At 42.0% G+C, this 19,831-nt stretch overlaps 1 long non-coding RNA gene across 2 annotated transcripts; it reads left to right on the top strand.

The window, feature by feature from the left end:
- Window positions 1-1,415: 1,415 nt before the first annotated feature.
- Window positions 1,416-19,068, top strand: LOC124984051 (uncharacterized). 2 transcript variants are annotated; one of them, XR_007108528.1, is made up of 5 exons: window positions 1,416-1,685; window positions 4,651-4,723; window positions 14,552-14,645; window positions 15,020-15,107; window positions 18,541-19,068. It is a non-coding gene; the product is annotated as an uncharacterized LOC124984051 (long non-coding RNA). The 2 variants fall into 2 exon arrangements; XR_007108529.1 differs by lacking the exons at window positions 14,552-14,645; window positions 15,020-15,107.
- Window positions 19,069-19,831: the final 763 nt, after the last annotated feature.

Below are 19,831 nucleotides of genomic sequence, written 5' to 3'. Positions count from 1 at the left end.
CTTAACATCCACGCTGCAGCCTTTTCTGTTTCCACAAGATGCAGTCAGGCTAATATTTCATTCCATCAGCTGAGCCATTATGCCAAGGGGTTGTTGTGCATTATTTCCCTTTGGATTTTGGAGACATTTAATGTTTAAGTAAGTTATGGCTAGAACTAAAAGCACATTCATTGCCCCCACTGGAGAACAGAGTTACAAATACTGCTGAAATAAATGCGGTAACGTTCATATCATTTTCATTAGGTTTTTCTTTGTGAGTGAGAGTAGATCTTCTGTTATGTGTATCCTTTTGCATTTTTTAGTTACATAGATTAGATTGCTTTTTACCCATAGCAAAACTCAAAGATCTCTCTATGTGGAATTATGTCTCTACAAAAACAAAGATTTTATTTGAAAAAGTAATATTGTGGAGAAAGTAATGCTTCTGATAGAGGCATTTGTGTTTATTTGGTGTCTTTGGCATGATGAAATGAAGATTAATTTTTTTTTCAGCCTAAGCCAAAATAATACCAATGTTCCTTCCATGCATCGTTTCCTCCAGAATCATGTGACGAACACCCCCAATCTGCACACCCTCCATATTATCTCATAGCTGACTTCAAAGGCCAGTCTGAGCTCATATGAATGCCCATTTCCAATTCCTAGGACACCTTTAACAGTCTTCTTATGATATATTAGCCCTTCTGCCGCAGTCCCAAAAGCAGAGGAGTAAGAAGAACTCAGCTCAGGGGTATAAGAAAAAGTTTCCAAAATGTCTTGACCTGCCAAAAGAAAGATTATTTTTTAAAAATAAATAAGTATTGCAATAAGCTTGTTCCCTTGGTCACAGAGCAGTCCTTCTACTCTCCCAACCTAATTAGAGTAATTTGTGTTTAAGGGGATATTGATTTTGCAGAATAGTTTTCTCTTGTATTACACATGACAACATTCTCCTTACTTAACCTGGGCAACAATCTGTTTGACTGATGTGCTGAATCTCTTGTTCAGAAGTCTACCCTGGCATCGATGTTTCAGGGAGAGAGGAGTTCAAATCGCTGCCGATGGTGTTATTGAATATATAAATAAACCAAGAAAACAGCAGAGGACCAGGAAAGGAAGGGATGCATTTGTCTGACCTTGTTAAAAGTGTTGAGCTGTGGGGCTTTGCTTCTGCAATGAAAATGAGTTTAGCTGGTTTTTCTCTTGGCTGGGGCCCCCTGTGCTCTCTGAGTGATAACTCCAGCCCAACCCAGGGACAGGTAGAATTGAAAAGTCTTTTTATTTCCATAGGCTTAAGCCAAACCCCTCCAAACAAGCTATTCCAGAGCCGAGTTGGAACAGGGCTAATGCCGCGGTTGGCAGCTCATGCGCAGCTCCTTCTTGGCCAGCCCCGCCGCCTCTCTTATCCACTTCAGCTGTCTTTTAAAAGCCTCCTTCTCACAAAAGACAGAGCCGATCTCAAGGGCCTGGGAAAATAGAAAATTTTCACACTGTGATGGGAAACACTGTCAAGAACTGAGACTCCAGTGAAACATCAGGCACTAGTGTGTGGTCACAGAGACAGTGAGGGAACTGGGTTGGGAGAAAGAACAGCCTAAAAATTAACACAGAGAGGTAAGCGGGAATGACAATATTTAAGAAGCAACCAAGATCAAGTCACTCTTCGGGGACTGCACAGCCAGTTTTCTTGTCATTTGCCACCTCTGGTAGGTATCTCTTCCCCTTCCGTTGTCCTGGAATGGGGTCTTGGGTTGAGTGTGTAACTTCGGGCCAATGAGGCCCTTGACATTTTTGCTAGAAGTCAAAAGGTATGTTGACTTGTTTCTTTGGTTTCATTTCTTCCACAATCCCACAGTGCTGGGGACTCGAACCCGGGCCTCCAGCATGCGAGGCAGGCACTCTACGAGGTGGGCTATGTGGCCTGCACTGACTTGCTCCTTTGGAAGATGAATATAAAGGTTGCCATTCTGGTATTGCTTGTTCCCAGTGCTTGGTATTGTTTCTGGTGGTTATTTTACCCTATTAAGGTCAAAGTTTTAAGAAAGTGCACCATGTGAAATCATCGTACTGCTTTTTTTTTTTTTTTTTTTCCATTGCTGTCTATCTATCTGTCCCTCTTGAAAGACTGACAGGTCACATGCCTCCAGCTATGTATTTATGTAGTTCTTATCACCAAGGTACCTCAAACCTGGAAGGACAGAGGAAATATCCTTTATACCCCCACCAGGGAGTGAGTCTGAGTTGCCTTCCCGACACTGAGAAAGTCAGAATTAAGCTTTTTTTTTTTTTTTTTTTCTGATGGGTGGTCTTTAAGTTGATATTAGCTTATTCTAAAGAGTAGGTTTCAAAAGAGTATTAATATACATGACAATGCACCACTCAGAAAAGTGTTTTTGAGCTTTTAAATATTCTAGGACCTGTCTTTCAACAGAAATTGCAATTTCATTAGCATTTATGACTAGCTTTCCAGGGATGTTTGCCAAAGGGATGAAAGCAGAAAACAAAACAAAACAAAAAACAGCAGCAGCCCTTCCACAGTTCCGCACAAAGGTGCTAATTAGTGATGGTTTTCCTCTATGGGCAATGGCTTGGATGCTAAGAGTTGTGACTGTAGACCTATTTCCATTCTGCCTAGGAACACAACAAACATGTTAAATGAAATGGTAATTTTACTTTCTGGAGATTTATGTCCACTAATGGCTTCCAAGCATATGAGGAGCTATTAGGTAGAGGATTATTCGAAGTTGTTTTCTACACAGGAAATTAGTCCCTGTCTAGGTAAAGTGAGCCTGAATTTTCTGATAGTGAGACTCTTTCCACATAAAATAGATCTTACAGAGGGAGGTGAGAGCAACATTCCTAGGATAATTGCTTTTCAAATTTAATGTGTTTCTTCCTAAAATTAATCTATGGTAACTTTACTCAAAACTTCTAATGTGCTAGGATAGAATCTTGAGTGAATTGACCAGTTCCAGCAGTAAGCATTTATCGCATGTTTGCCATATTGCTGCCACAACCTGTACCTTATCTCATCCCCTCTCATAAAAACTGTGGGAGGAAGGCATTGTTATCCTCATTTTTCAGATGGAGAAGATAAGGGTCGGTGAGGTTGAATATTTCCCTAAAGTCACGTAGGTAAAATGTGACTGGTGACAGGATTTAAACCAAAGGCTTTGATCTTCCAAACCTTCCTTCTTTATTCATCTGAAAGAGGCATGAAGATAATATTGGGCCTCAGATCTTGCCCTGCGGCCTAGGCAGAATCCTTATTGTCTGAATGAATAACCCTCTATTCAGTACTGTTGAACAATTTATAAGTGGGTTAATTTGATAGCTAAATCCTCCATCCCACCTGATCCTGTGAGAACACAGTTCCAGGAATCTTCAGAGCAGAACCATTCATTCAATAAATATTTATTGGGCATCCGCTATATGTCAAATCACATGCTAGTTGCTGAGTCTTGGAAAGAAAAGCTTCTCTGCTAGTTTCTCTTCCTCTTTACTGGTATCAGGGCTTCTGGGAAGTGGGTGGAATGGTTAAGTCCACTCGTATAAAAGGAAGAAAGGAGTAAACAGATTTCAAAAAGGAGGAAGAACTAAGGCTTTGAAGAAGAGAGAAGTGGGATTCCCCTTATTCACAATAACCAAGATACAGTATCAACCTAAGCGTCCAACAGGAGAGGGGTGGATATGTATACAGTGGACTTCTATTCAGTCTTTAAAAAGAAGGAAATTCTGTCATTTGGGGCAACAATGGATGAACTTGAAAAGCATAATGTTAAGTGAAATAGACCAGGCACAGAAAGATAAATACTTCATAATCTCACTTATATATGGAATCTGTAAAAGTTGAACTCATAGAAGCAGAGACTAGAATGGTGGTTACCAGGGAGAAGGAGGGAGAGGGAAATGTGAGTTAACATACAAAATCTCAGATAAGTCAGGATGAATGAGTTCAAGAGATCTGATGTAAAACATGGTCACTATGGTCATGGTGACTACAGTACTGTAGTATTGAAAATTGCTAAGACAGTAGATTTTAAGCAGTATTCTCACCATAAAATAAGATCTTTGAGCGAATGCATGTGCTAATGAACTTGACTTAGCCATTCCACAAAGTATATGTATATCCAAACTTCATGTTGCATACCATAAATGTCCACAATTTTTTGTCCATTTAAAAGCATAAATAATTAGGTCATTTAAGAAAAGACAGGAATGGGTTAGGCCTTTGAAAAATATATGTGCAATTTGCTATCATTTGAATTCTGAAAAGGGCAAATTTAGAAAAGGGCACAAGGCATGTTGTGCACTGGGCTAGGAACACACTTTGCTCTAAGTGATGGTTTAGGATGGCTAGAAAGCCAGACCCAGAAGTTCACCTTCCATTAGGGACAATAGTGATACCACTGGTTATCGGTGACGAGTTCAGCTTCCCCAAATGTTGAAGTCTGAACATTAGAGAAGCAAGCTGATGCAAGCATATGGAGCACATTTTATTTAAAAGCTGTAACACAGTCTTCCCCAGAAAGAGAAGGAAGCCATGGCTGGTATTCTGGTATCCCCAGATGTGGGAGTGTCCTGCCCCTTTTATAGACTAAAGTACCCTTTGTTCTCCTGCTCTCTACACGCCATCCCCCTTATCTTTCTCCTTCTTACCTACCTGACTAGGCCCAGGAGATGCTGGTGGGATGGCCAAAAGATGGAAAGCAGAAGGGTGGAAGGTGCAAATGGAGTGATCCAGGTAGGTAGCAGCCCTGTCTTCAGTCTTTTGGGAGGGGTAAGATAGGTAATCTTGGTAATCAAAGCACTCTGGAGAAACTGACATTCCAAACTCCCAGGGGCTGCCTCCCACTTCCAGGATCCAAACTGGCCTCCATTTTCTTGATTTCACCTAGTTCACCTATCTATCCTACCTGCCTGTCTTTAATTCTGGATTCAATGCACTGTAAAGGGTTATTGAGGCAAACCCACAAGTTTCCTTCAAAGCAGACATTAAGAACAAGACCATACACTTTCCAATCTATTTCCTAGGGTCCATGTCAGATGCAGCCCCCTTGGCTATCCTTTTGAGTAGGACTTGACTCGCAAATTATTAATTGTTTTCACAAGGAGAAGGAGAAGGTACACTGACTAGGTTCTTTGAATGTAGATTCCTCCTTGGTCAGGGGAGTACAGAAGAGAATGTCGAATTGGTTGACATGTGAGAAGTCAGAAGGAAGGACGTGGGTAAGGGGTGATAAGGTATGGAAGAAGATCCCTAAGAAGGGTCCTGAATTAAGCCACGGAGAAACAGCACTTAATTGGTGATGCACATGGAAAGTTGCAAGAAAGCTTTGGGCCCTGGTCTATTTGTTAGGTTCCTGAACTGCTTGTAGACCTCCAAGCAGAGAAGACTAATCCAACCGAATTTCAAAAGATCTCATTATCTCTTGAAAACTACGAGGTAGACTGCCATACATCATTCACAGAAAGGGTTGTTGGCGCGCTTAGTTGTGATCGGCTTTCCCGATATCTTGCAATTTCCAGGAATTTTCCACTATTTCATCTCTCGTGGCATCCGCATCCCACACTGTAAGGCAGAGATGAAAGTAATAATACATTCCCTAGGCATCAGACTCTATCCCTCCTCCCCGCTCATTGCCTCTGACAAATACACTTTGATTTAGGCCTATTTTGCTGCCATAAACCACCTTTTGAATTTTGAGTTTTGTATTTCACCTTACCCTTCAGATTCTGCCACTTGGGAACCCAAGGAACCACTCCAGAGAATGATTAGAACAGAGGAAGGGGAAAAACAGATCCATAAGGCCAGATTCACCAGTAGGGGAGAGTGGTGTGAGGTCACGTTGACAGCATCTATAAATTAATATTTTTTGTCCCTGCACAAGATTGTGCAAGCTAAATCCCAAACAGAAAGTAAAATATTCAACCACATTGAATCCGTGGGTAATGCAACTCATTAAGTATTGGGGAACTGCCTGTGGAACCCAAGGAATTATGGAATTTTTCTCAAGGAAATATCTGAGCAGCCAGGGAATACTCAAGCCTGGGATTTCCACCATTAGAGTGGTCAGCTTTGAGAAGTTGGGGTGACCAGAGCTGATGTCCAGAGATTCTAAAACAAAAGCTAATGCACGTGGACTCATAAGAAGAAGCAGTCCTGCCTGGAGTCCATAGGAAGCTGCCCTGTGGTTAAAAATTCAGTGATATCAGAAAAGAGGGTGAGGGACTGACCAAAGAGCAGTAGTCTGTTTTTAAGGGAAATTGCTTTCCAGTTAAATATTTTTGGTTCCCTATCAATAATCTTTAAGTACAGCAATTTAAATTGCCTGCTCACATCCTTGGAAAGAAAGGAAGGAATCAGTGTTTATGTCGCAACTCAAAAGGTAAAAAGTCATTCACTCATTAATCATTTAACAAATATTTAATAGTGTCTACTATAAATATTACGCCCTATACTTCGCAAATGAAATAAAGTGATAAGCAGATATGCTTTGCCCCTTAGCCTCATCAAGCTTAACATCTAGCCTGGAAGTTCCAAAACATACAATTACAAGCTCGGATTATCACCATATGGAGGCCAAAGGGTCCGGGGATTTGGAGTTAGTCTGGGAGCTCACAAAACTTCTCCCACCAAATAGGAAGGTATGTTTAAGCTGAGCTTTAAGTGGAGCCTGTGAAGAATGGCCAAGAGGGTTCCAGGCAGAGGGTCCAGCACCTTGACCTTTCGTGGGATTTTGTTCTTTGGTAATGCTTTCTCCCCAGTATCACAAGGGACAGGGACCTCCCGGGAGACGGGAACTCTCTCCCAGGACAGCTAGGATATGTAATTCAAATGCAATTTCTGTCAATAGCCTCCCCCTTTGTACTTTAATTAATGTGTGTCAAACACGTTTCTATCTTCTGCTCAGATCTGTGTCCATGCTCATCATTTCTGGGTAGCTTCCAAAATGGTGATAGGCAGGTTTCCAAGAAAAATAGTCATTTTTTGTTGTTTTTCCTTCCCTCCCCTCTTCCATTAGCCATGGCCTCTTGCCATGTACAGTCTCACAAATGGACACAAACCAATCAATCACCCTTATAAAAATGTCAAAATTCATCCTTCCCTACTGTGAAATGAATACACTGACCTTAACACAAATGTAGAAATAAATTAAAAAAAAAATCCATCTCCTCCGTGAACCCCTGACTGCCACACTTAGATTTCCACACTTTTCAGTTTGACAAGGCTGACATGGCTGAGAAAGAATTTTTTTTTTTTTTGGCTTCTTCTTTTTTTTTTTTTCTTTTTAATGCTGGAAGCAGATAAATATTATTGCCCCAAATTTACTAATAGGATTTGTTTATATACGATCGCCACCTGTCACAAAGTACCGATAGGACATTACCTGTTCAGAGGGTAGGTTTAAGTGAGAGATAGGTTTAAGCTATTGCAGGGTGAGAAATATTCATTTAATATGGCTGTTTTAGAATGATGAGTTTTCTCAATCCAGAGACCTTCTAGTACTTGCCCAGAATGCCTGCTTCATTGATGTTGAGGTTCAGTTTGCAGAACACAGCACTGAATAACTGGTTCAAGTCCTGGCTCTGACGTTTACCAGCTCTGTGACCTTGAGCATGTCACTTAATCTCTTTGACCCTCAATTTGTGAAGCAAAAATAACAATATATCATTCCTAGTGAGCCTCTCTAATTGTTGCAAGTCGGGGCACCCCCTTGACTCTTTCGGTTACAGAACTTTGTCTTTGGAGGATCACACTTTCCACTCTCAGGGAGTGAGGATTGGGGAATAACCCCACCTCTGTCCCTTGCAAAGAATATGTGGTCTGCACCTGGACCATGAGAGTGCCACATCCCTTGGGCATGCAACCAAACAGAGTGCAACCAAACTAGTGCACAGACCTAACCAAGAAAAACAGAGAGGGGAGATGGAGAGAAGAACATGAGTCCCCAGATCTTGTGGCAGCTCTGGACTTTCTGGTTCCATAACTAAATACATTCTTCTTCTTGTATTGTTGTTCCAATTAGATTTCTAAAAATTTTTAATTGCAATGAACTTAATTTATACATGTATTTTGAAACTTTTAACTACAAGGTGCATGAGGTACTTGGTACCTGGAATATGGCGAGAACTCAGTAAGAGATGCTCCTGGATCTATGTTGGGGTTGCATTCTGATTGACCCTTGTAAGGTGAAAATACCATAAGTTGACACAGCTCCCTACTGACCATCCTTGATTAGCAACAAAACCCACTGGAGGGTACAGGTTGTTTTCTCAAGACTGTGGGGTGCACTGGGAGTCTCAGCTCAGGGCTGCTGCTCCGCATCCCAAAAGAGCATTGAGCAGTGTCTGCCTTGCCAGCCCAGGAAATTCGAAGTACGGTTTCTATTGAATGCGTATTGTTTTTGCACCATGGCAAAGTTGAAAACCTGTAAATTGAGCCACTGGGGACCATCCATAAATGGAATCGTGTGTGTGTGTGTGTGTGTGTGTGTGTGTGTGTGTGTGTGTTTCTGTCTATAGCACTTGAAAGCTGCTTAATGGGTCAAGAAGGAGAAAAGAGCAGAGCCTTGGTGCTGCTCACAGCTACTGTACCCAGGAACCCCACAGCAGGTTTCAGCCTTGCTTAAGAAACTGGTCACTTTTTTTTTCCTCTCATTTATTTCTTTGCACATGAGTACTGACATCATTTGCGCCATCAAAATTTTAAAAAAGGACAAAAGGAAAGAAGGAAAAGAGGTAAGAGGAAGGAGAGAGTAGGAGTAGGGGAGAGAGAGAGAAAGAGGGAGGAGGGAGAGAAATATCCGCTTTAGCAAGCTTTTAAAGAGGTAAAATGGCACGGAACTCCTTACCTTCTTGTCTGGATTGTTCCACACTCCTGGGATACCTTCTCTCAAGGATCCCATGGCTACTCCTGAACCAGCACATCCCATTTGCTTCTCCATCTTCCTTATAAAAGACTGTGTTTATTCAGAAACACACACACAGACTGAAACCCATTCAAGGCTCAATAACTGATAATAGTTCATTTACTCTTTTCATGAGTATTTTCATTTTAAAGGGAATCCAAAAAAAAAAAAAAAGCACCATACTTTAGGTTTCCAGAACAAAAGATCTATCAGTGTGTGAGGCACCTAGTGTGTGCTGGGAAATATGCACTTTGCAAAGTTTTATAATGGTTTGAATGTGACTTTTCCTGCTAAAACTCATGTTGAAATTTGATTGCCAATGTCAAGGTATCGGAATGTGAGACCTTGAAGAGGTAATTGGGTCTGAGACTAATGGATTAATGTCTTTTTCAGGGGATTGGGTTGGTTCTCTTGAAACTGGATTAGTCCTCATGTGAATGTTGTAGATACCACTGTAGAGAGTGGGTGGGTACAAAGTAAGCCCTGTCACACTCACGTGCTCCTTTCTTTCCACCTACCTGTGGTCCCTTTTTCACTTCTACTCCATGGTATAACAGAGCATGAAGCCCTCATCAGAAACCAAAAGGACGAATTCAGTTGATCTTGGACTTCCCAACCACTTCACTTGTGAGCAAAGATAAATTTGTTTTCTTTATAGATTACCCAGTCTCAGGCATTTTGTTATAGTGACACAGAATGGATTAAGACATGTATTTTGCACAATTCTCATAATTACATCGTGAGGTAGAAGTTCTTGTACCCATTTGAAAGATGGGAAAACAAGCTCAGAGAATTTTAAAACCTTGCCCAAATTCCCATAAATAAAAAGGATTGGAGCCCATTTTTCATTGACCCAAAGCCCATGCTCCTAAGTTTCTTCCTGGTGACCCTGAACTTGTGACAGTCACTAGCTGAGCATCCTGCTGATTCTGATGTGGAAGTAGGAGACACACTTCAGAGATCATTGACCCAGCATTATGATGGCTTAGAGGCAGGATGGAGGGCACCAGAGTGACAAAGTGGATTTTATCTGAGGAGATGAATTTTTAAATTCAATAATAGGAACAACCACAGAGCTTAAAAAAAAAAAAAAAAAAAAAAAAAAACTTCAGTTAAACAGATTTTCTCGACTGCATACCAGCACCTAATCTGTTTGGTCTCTCTCTTTTCTCTTTCCCTTTAATTTTATTTTAGCTTCCAGCCTTATGTGGTTGGCAGTGGAGGGAGGGGAAAAGGAATTCTCTGTACTCTGCAGACTCCTTTCTGCCACCCGGCTTTCTCACATCGTAGTCTTAATTTGATCAGCAGTTATGAAAAGGAAGCATTAATCCTGGAGAAAAGGACATTGTTCGTGGCCAGACAGTTTCGGTATTGCTTCTGAAGTGAACCGTTTTGTGCTCGGATATGAGTTTTGCCCCTTGGGAATCTGCAACTCCTTGATGTCAGAACAAAATGGGGGACAAAGTTGCTCAGAATTGGACAGATGACACCTGGTACTGTGAAGCCCATGGGCAAGAGGCTTCCAGAAGCTGCCGCTGTATGTGAACATGGTCGGGGGGAAGAAATAGGGGGAGGTGACAGAAAAGAGGAAAGGGACAACCCCTCCCCCATCGTGACACAAGAGTCACCTATGCCTGGCCCTGGAAGCCTACGTAATTTGTTCCTTGTGATCACAGATATCATTCTGCAGCACTCACCACCTGCTTCTGTGACTACCTCGTTTTTGTCCCTGCAGTAGTTGTTAGGGGTATCATGACAGATGAAGAAAATGAAATTTAGGGTTTAAGGAACTTGTGCGGGACATGCCACCTCATCAAACACCTCACGGTACAGTCTCCTGAGTGACTATTATGTACTAGGCCCAGGGCTAAGCCCCAAGGACACAGACATGAATTTTTTAAAAGGTCACAGAACTGTGTCTAGTAGAGGAAACTGATGAATGAATCAGTTGCTATGCCTTTAGCACCCAGTTTAGTGCTTGGCCCAAGAGACAGAGGGAATAGATACCTCTCAACAATGGCTGGATGGGTGAATGGATAGACAGAGGGATGGATAAATGGGTGAATGGATGGAGTACAATACAATTTTATAGCTTCACTAAAAGAAATGAGCATGGGCGTTGTGGGGCAGAGAGGAGTGGAAGTCAAACCCTTCTGAACATGTGATGTTGGAGCTGAGTTTTGAGGTAAGGGTAGGAATTCTTCAGCTAGTGACCATCGCCCTATAAGCTTGCCTCCACATTGCAATTTCCCAACACTCTGCTTTAGCAAAGCAGTTCCGAGCATCCACCTATCACCCTGAGAGCCAGTGACTACGGGCACACGCTCAGTCTCTCTTCACTCCCCTTCCTAGGGGGTGGCCGAGCTTTCCTCTGACACTGGTTTTCTTCCTTCTCTCCAATGTGGGTTTATCAGTCCCCAGGAGTGAGGTGCACAGCCTGGTATCTGCATTTCTTATACTAAGGATCATTAACATTTTAAAAGCAGAGTGTTACGTTTCAGGCCCCCATAAATAATCATTGCAAGAATCATAACAGTAATTAACAAAGCAGTAGCAGCAACAAAAAATGTCTTGATGCCATTATACAGCGCTTACCATGCGGAATGGTCTTTTAATGTATATTATCTAATGACGGATTCTCACAGCCCTGTGAGAGAGAAAAATAGTCCTTCTACCCTTCGTTGATGTGGACAGGATTAATACTCAGAGGAGATGAAGGAAAGTATCAGGTGGTCACATCTGGTTTGTTTCATATTGGTGCTTGGCAGCCTGGTTAAGTAGGTGCTTGTGTCCCCACCTTTTCCACAATGACTTATCCAGGGGCACCAGGTAGTAAATAAGGAAGCTGTGATTGAATTTTTCTTATTGTCAATGCAGTGCTTTTGCATTTTAATATCTTGCTTTCTCATTGCTCAGGAGATTCAGAGAAAGAGAACTGGTGACCAAGCATCCCACCTTCTTGGAGGGTTTTGCACATGAGTTATTACCAATGTTAGAGCTCTTGCTAATCCTTGATCAACAGGTCACAACCACCCAAACCACTGGCTACAGGACTCAGGTGTCCACGGCCAGGACCAGCTCTTGAAAAAAACATGAAGTATTTGAAGTTTCAAAAGGTTGATTTGGAGCTCTTCAATTGTCCTTTAGACCATTGTCTTTCTTCTCTTCCTCTTTCTTTTCCTCCTCCCCCTTTCCTCCTACTCTTCTCTTCCTTTTCCATCTTGGTTTTTGATACTCCCTTGCCCCAGTGAATACTTCCTTATTATTGGTGACCTGGATGTTTAAAATGATGTTTTGTGGTTCTTAGGAAGGAAGGGTGTGTGTGTGTGTGTGTGTGTGTGTGTGTGTGTAATGTGTAATGGGAGAAGACTTACTAATGCTTCCTAGAATCTTATAATGTGTGAAAGTTGATTCAGACACAACTTAACGGGCAACAGTGTCTCCCCCTCACTACCTCCAGGGAAAATGGAGCTGCCCAGGCAATGGGAAGCCATGCTGCTGCCAAGCTAAGGGAAGAAGAACCAGGAGTGAAACAAAGGAAGCTAGAAAGAAGTTGGAAGCCCTGGTCTAATAAGGAGCTCATCAGCAAAGGAAAGACATTTTGGGCTTGAGCAGGGGAGAAGTGTTATCAGATGTGAGGTCAGAGTGAAGAGAACCAAAAGAAGACCAGTAGGAGATGACTGATGTAGTCCTCCAGATGAGAGACGATGGGGAACAGGAACCCAGGCAACAGCCAGGGAGACTTGGGAGAACAGGGGCCTCCGGCTGGTAGGGACAGAGCTCCCTACCTAGACAGAGCCTCAGGAGCAAGATCAAAAGAGGACGCTCAGCCCAGGAGAAACGAGGGAGGAGTCATCATCAACCAAGAAGACAGGTCCCACCACAGACAAGAGTGACTTCACCGTTGGCCAGTGTTTGCAGGGGGTCTCTGAAAGACACAGAGTGAAGCAGGAGGGTGGTCTTCAGCATGTAAACCAGTTTTCTTTGCTATGCTGTGCTGATGCTATTAGGATTAACACTTCTGATCTCATAGGGCAACCAAGGCGTTTTCTTGGCTGTGACTGGTCAGAGCTCCTGATTTATGTCCTGTCAGAAAGATCTATTTCCCCAGTAATAGCCATGTTTCCACTGGTGGTTTCCTTCCCCTGGGGACCTGAGACTGCAGCTAGCTCTGTAGCCTCCTGAGGCATATCACCTAAATGTTCCCCTTGGAAATTGCTCCTGCAAATATTCTCAATCAAAACCCAATAAAATGTCTGAGCGCTTGTACTACCCTAGAGGCTGGGAATTGCACACTAGAACCATATCCCCACATATAAAACAAAAGGCTAATTCCAACTTTCTTCCAACAATACAGAGTGTTTGGAATTACAGCTGAGCCTTCATCATCAGGAGGTTGACTTTGTTACTGAATTAAGAATGCTCATCTATAATCTCGGGACATTTAGGGATACAGGAACATGGAAGACAAAATGAGAGCCAGGGATATTGAGAGCAAGGGGTAGGTAGGTCCTGAAGAATTATCATTCAGAGAATTTCTTCCTCAATCAGGAGTTGGTAAAAAATCCATGTTGTACTTTCCATGACAGAACTTCACAAAAGCAGATATTCATAAAAGCCAGCCCTCTAAAAGTAGTGACTTTTTTCTTCTCAAGAAAATAACCGAGCGGTATATTAATGAGAGCACAGCTTGTACTGCGTTGCTTGAACAAGGTAAAAGCTGCTTTTTTCTTGGGGTTTAAGTGAAGCCGCTGGGTGGTCCAGGTATCATTCTGGGAGGAGTTTCTTCGGTTCCATTGATCTCATTTCCTCTGATACTGCTCATCAGCGTGGTTGAAATTGACCCACCAGCACCATTTTATGCTTCAGCTCATGGGAGCAGGAAAAAGAGGAGAGGAGGCAGGCAGTGTTCTGCTGAGGTTAAGACTTAGAAGTTGCTCATTGTTCCTATTCACCAGAGTGGGTTCCTACTGACCAGAACCTAGTCCCACAACAGGGAACGGGGGGATGTGATTGCCAGTTGGGCGGCCATTGTCCCGGCTCTTGCAAAGCTCAGGGATATTGGGGGCTGTCTCTGCCAAAGTGTTTTATTCCTAAACTTCATCTCCAAAGGCTTTTCTGTTTGCTCTAGCCAAAGAGCGTCTTGAGAGTCTGGACTTTTCCATGCTGGCTCATGTCTCTGCACCTGTGCGAGCTGCTCTCTGGTCCTGGAAAACTTTCTTCTCCCTCTCAGCCAGCTGGACTCTGAAGCTGATCGCAGGGACTACCTCCCACAGAAGAGCTTCGTGTGTGCACTGTCTGTTCTCTTATCGGGTGGAAGGCGTTTCCCTAGGGAAACCACATTTAAAGTCATGGTATCGTGGCATCTTTTGCTCGACTTGGAGTTTCTCAAGTCAGGCTCTGCCTCAGAATGGAGGCTGCTGTGGTTTTGATGTGGGCTGTGTCCCAAGGGTTTATGTTTGGAAGCTTGTTCTCTAGTGTGACAAGAGGTAGTGGGACCTTTAACAGGTGGGGCCTATTGGGAATCACTTAGGTCACTGAGGTCCGAAGGAATTGATGTTATTCTCGTGGGACCCTGGTTAGTTCTCAAGGGAGGGTTATTATAAGAAAACAGTCCTGACCCCTCTCTGGTCTCTCTGGCTTCCTGTCTCATCATGCAGTTTCTGCCTCTTGCGTGCACTTATGCCACGATGCCATCTGCCAAGAACCCTTCACTGAGTCAACTGATGCTGGCACCTTTGGACCTCTGAAACTGTGAGCTAAATGAGCCTGTTCTCTTTATAAAGTACCCAGCCACGGATATTCCACTACAGCAACAGAACATGGACTAATGCAAATCCCTATCGCAAACTGATTTAATTACAATCTCTGGGGCCAGGGGCCAGGCATTAGGGTTTTAAAATGTTTCCTCAGTTGATTTAATGTATAGCTAGAATTCGGAACTACAGAACTAGCTTAAGGGCAGAATTTTTATCTCTGGACCATTAATACTTACGTCTGACATTCTGTTGACATTCAGTAAATTCTCAGTGAATGAACAAATGAATAAATGAAAAATGACTTCTGCGTATTAGTTAAACTAGACCCCAAACAGGAATTAACAATTCATATCATTTTCTTGAACACAGAATATTAGCACCGGAAGGGACCTGCAACAAGATAGAGATTCATCATGTCTGACAGACGAGGAAACTATAATCCCAAAAAGGTCTTGTGGTGAGTTTATAGCAGAGACCAGGCTCATGGATTTCAAGTTTGTAGGATGTCACACAATAAGTCACCTTCACTTTAGGTATCCACCCACGTTTGCAATACAGAAATATTCCCCTTGCTTCACCTTTCAAAGCAAGGCTGAGCTCGAGCTACCCCACTGAATTGAAATGGAAATGCCTCTCGTTCTCCAACCTGGTATTCATTCGGGGCATTTATTCGTTGTTTGGAACCTGCTCATTATACCGTTTTACTACATAATGAAGACAAATGCCCACAGTTTAGCTGCAGATTTGGTTAATGACAAGATGTATAATAATACAAGATAATAGGGCCAGGCCATTGCATTCTAATTAAATATTTTTGTCAGATTCTTTCCCTCATTAATCTTCTTTTATTTGCCATGCTTTATGGCTATTTTACTTCCCACCTTGAGTATATGTATACACGTAATTTTAAGAACAGAAAGAGTTTCAAGGTTTTTATGGGAATTGGGCTTTCTCCTCTCTGTACGTGTTTATTTGCCTACAAACCATTGAGTTTAGAAGAGAATACATCACACGTAACCCGGGCAAGGCCTCTAATTGGTATGCTAGCCCACGCAAAGCCATCTGATTGCATTCAGTAACTGGCAGGGACAGAAAGCATTTCCAAGGGAAATAATATCTTGCTGTGAATCTGGGAATATCTCTGTAAGAACTGAACAGTAAACACCAGCCTTAATTTTAATGTCTCACATTATGCAAAATTTTCAAAAGACGGGCTCTCTGATATTCAAGCCCACCCCTCGGGACAGCGATGCTATCATAACACTGTTAGGGGAGTCAATGTCAAATTGCCAACTGCCCAGGGACTCGGAGTCTTAGAGCATCGACATTTCCAGATCATCATTTCTCCCATAAGCAAAAGTATTTACCTATTAAGAACTGTCGAAGGCTGAGATTCCACGAGCTCTCTGGCTGCTGGCAATAACCCCTTTCAGGTTGAGCTTTGATGGGGCAGTATTTAGGTTCTAATGGCCCTTAAAAGCTGCAAGGTGCAAATGTGAAACGATGAAATCCAGACCGCAATGGCCATTTGCGGAATGATCCTTGCAAAGCTGCCGAGAGATTTGGCGGTTGATGAGGCATCTCCATCAAAATGTGCTCCCAGAAACGCGTCCTCCATGATACCTGTTTTATTTAATGGTGCTCATTCTCACCCTCCAACCCCTCCTTCCCACAACTAAAGATGATTACTCTGACAGCAGGCTGTGTCTCACCCATCATTTTCTGTCAATTTTCTTGCCTCTGGAAAGGATTCTGTTTGGGTTCTTAGATTAATTCTCTAGGCAAAACACTCGCCCCCTATTCTTGCTATTTCTGTTCGAAATAGATATCCTGGGAGAGTTAACTGAGCAAACAAAACTTAGACTATGATTTAAACACAACACACCAATTACAAGTTTTAAGGGGGAGTAGGAAAGGATTCAAGTATAACTTTGCTACTGAAATGCACACTTGACATCAGGCATTGCATGAATCTAGCAATACACATCTGGCGGCTAAGCAGGATTGCCTCTCAGTCTTCCATCCCATAATCTAGATTGATCTCCCACCAGCATCTGCAGCCCAAGATGTGCATGCCTGATGGACATTTAAGCCCAAGAGGAAAGTATAGCAATAATGATCACATAACGGTCACACAACTATTGAGAAGAGTTTTTTTTTTTACTAACCAGTTAGTAGTCTTCCTTCTTAGCGAAATCACTTAAAGGAAGCTCTGTGGATGGTATTCAAAATATTTCTTGGAACTGAATTTCTGGGATTAAAGTATTTCACATACCCTTCTATAAAGACATTTTTTGGATAAGAGTTCTTTCCAATATTGAGCATATTCAACATCTATAAAGATGCTGAATCCTTAGTGCCCAAGACTTCATCCTCCTCAGCTGAGCTGGGGAAACAGCTTGACCTATGAAAAACATATCAAGAGTGGCAAACAGATGTGACATTTAAAGGGACGGGGGAGAGGGCCAAAGACAAAGGAGATGGCATTAAACCTCTATTTAAAATGGGAAACCCAATTGTAAGGCCTTCATCTCTTAATCAGTGGGGATCTGAGGAGGTTGGCCACTTTTCCTTCTTTTATTTTCTCCCTCAGTGCAATTAATTACTTGGGAAAAAATCTAACTCTGGGATGCAAGAAGGAAGATGTCTGTTGGTGGTGGTGGCAAATCAGGAGACCTTCATTTAGATATATTTGTTGAAATTTATTAATAAATAAGTGTTTACTAGAGCAAATGCTGTCATATAGAGGAGTTCAAATACAAAGAGATACATATCGACAAGGGAAGGACTCAGTGTGGATGGGGTAGAGCACTGAGAAGGCTTAGCCCAGCTACCCAGGAGGCCGAGGGTGGAGGATGACACATTTGAGGACAGCCTGGGAAATTTAGTGAGACCTTGTTTCAAAAATAAAAAGTGCTGGGAATGTAGCTCAGTGGTAAAGAACTCGGGGTTCAATCCCCAGTACCCATGAGATGAAAGAAAGAAAAAAGGGGGAGAGAGAGAGAGAGAGAGAGAAAGGAAAGAAGGAAGGAAGGAAGGAAGGAAGGAAGGAAGGAAGGAAGGAAGGAAGGATGGAAGGAAGGAAGGAAGGGAGGGAGGAAGGAAGGAAGAGAGAGAGAAGAGAACAGCTAGGCCTCATATGCCAAAGTGGGAATCAGGAGCTGTACTGAACATTTTGGTTCTTAGAGCACCAGAAAGATAAAGGATCTATTCTGTCGTCCCTTGATCACATTATAGTCAATGGGAAACATTTTCTCAGGGACCACAATGTAGGCAGGGTGAAATTTCATCTCTTCAGTATGTTTGATTCCTGAGTTCTCCTTGAATGATAGATGAAAACTCTGATAAGAGTCCTCTCTCTCTCTCTCTCTCTTTCTCAATCTCACACACACACATACACACATACGCATGCACACACCCCCCCCGCCACACACACACAGAGCTACATTGCTTATTCTTCTACTCCTCTTTTAGATATTTACCTAACATCACATAAAAAGACTCCAAAACTTGCAGGAAGAAGCCCATAGACCCTTCTTTCTTTCTGCAGAGTGCCTACAACCACCCTATTGATTTTGTGTCCTGCTGAAAAGAATCTTCGGGAAATGCTAGACTAACTCAAAGATTCTCTCTCCTGTCCTTACACCACTGCCTGCTTGTTAAACCCTCTGTTCTTCCCTGGCTCCTTTTCCATCGTATTCTCTCTACCCTATTTTTCTCGTGCCTGTTTTTGGATTTTCTCCATTGTCATTCCAGTGGCTTCTCCATACGTCACCTGGTGTGCCTAATGGTCTCCCTTAGGTGGGCTTCTCTTTCATTACTCCTTTGCCATTTTTCAAACCTGGATTTCATTTTTTTTTTTTTTTTCATTCTACTTTCCTCTTCTGCAGGTCCGAGAGAGTTTCCTCCCAAGCAAGTTCCAGGATCTCAGCAAGCAACTTGGACTTCAGTTCCTTAATCTGAAGTTTACCATCTCTGTCAATCATTCGTTTTTCCTCTAAGGATCTTCATGTCTTTAGAAACATTGCTTCTTTAGATAGCATTGTATTATTTTCTCCTTTGTGTTCTTTTATACCACATATTTTTTTTTTTCCATCCCATTTATATCTTTGTTTTATCCATTCCAAAAAAAGTACACCAGAGACAGCTTTTATCTCCTTGTACATTATGTCTGCCTTTTAAAAAATTCACAGTACAATATTGCATATGTGTAAATAAATTATTGTAATAAAACCTTCCACATATTTGTTTACTTGTGATATTTGATTTAGTTGGTTTCATATCAAGAAGTCCTACCATATTTCTCTAATCCTTTTTAATGAAATCTAAAATGGTTTTCCATATTTCTTTGTATTCATGTAAATTATTTGGTGCTTTATAAATTGTAAGATTTTTATTGTTCTGCCCAACTGCTCTCAATTAAAACACAAAAACAAAAACCTCGGGGTGTTTTGTTTTCTTTCTGAAGTCAACATAATACAACAATATATGCCTGATCTCCAGTTTCTGAAGTTCTTAGTAATGATGATAGGGGGCATTTTTTAAGGGAGTGTTTTCTTTCCAAATGCGCTTAGTGTCTGCTTTTCATCCAGCAGTCAGTACACAGTTTTGAGGGGAAGTAGAGAGCATGTATGTGTATGTGTGTGTGTGTGTGTGTGTGTGTGTGTGTGTGCATTTACCCCTGACTTATGAAGGTTTGACTTTTTGATGGTGTGAAAACTATATGCATTCAGTAAAAAGCATACTTTGAATTTTGAACTTGGATCTTCTCCTGGACCGGAAATACAGTGTGATACTCTTTACAATGCTGTCCAGTGGCTTCCAGTCTGTCACGTGATCACGAGGGGAAACACCTGATTATAGGGCATTGAGTCTCTAAGCTCTGCTGCTCTGTGGGTTCAGGTGTCCTAAATGCATTTTTACTTACATTGTTTCCAACTTATAATGGATTCACCCAGATGTAAGCCCATTGTACAACAAGGAGCATCCCTTTCTCTATTTTAATAGAAGTCTGTAAGCCTTACAAAAAAAGAAAACAATGTAATACAGTTACCATTTGCAGAACATTTACCAATGTCTTCTCAAGCTCTATCCATTTTACATGTCCATCTCAACTAATTCCTGAAACAACCTTACAATGTGGACGTGTTTATCCCCATTTTACAATCAAAAGAGCTGAGT

The sequence above is a fragment of the Sciurus carolinensis genome, chromosome 4 (assembly GCF_902686445.1).
Source record: "Sciurus carolinensis chromosome 4, mSciCar1.2, whole genome shotgun sequence".
Classification (NCBI taxonomy): Eukaryota; Metazoa; Chordata; class Mammalia; order Rodentia; family Sciuridae; genus Sciurus; species Sciurus carolinensis.
This window is presented reverse-complemented; position numbering and strand designations above follow the sequence as displayed.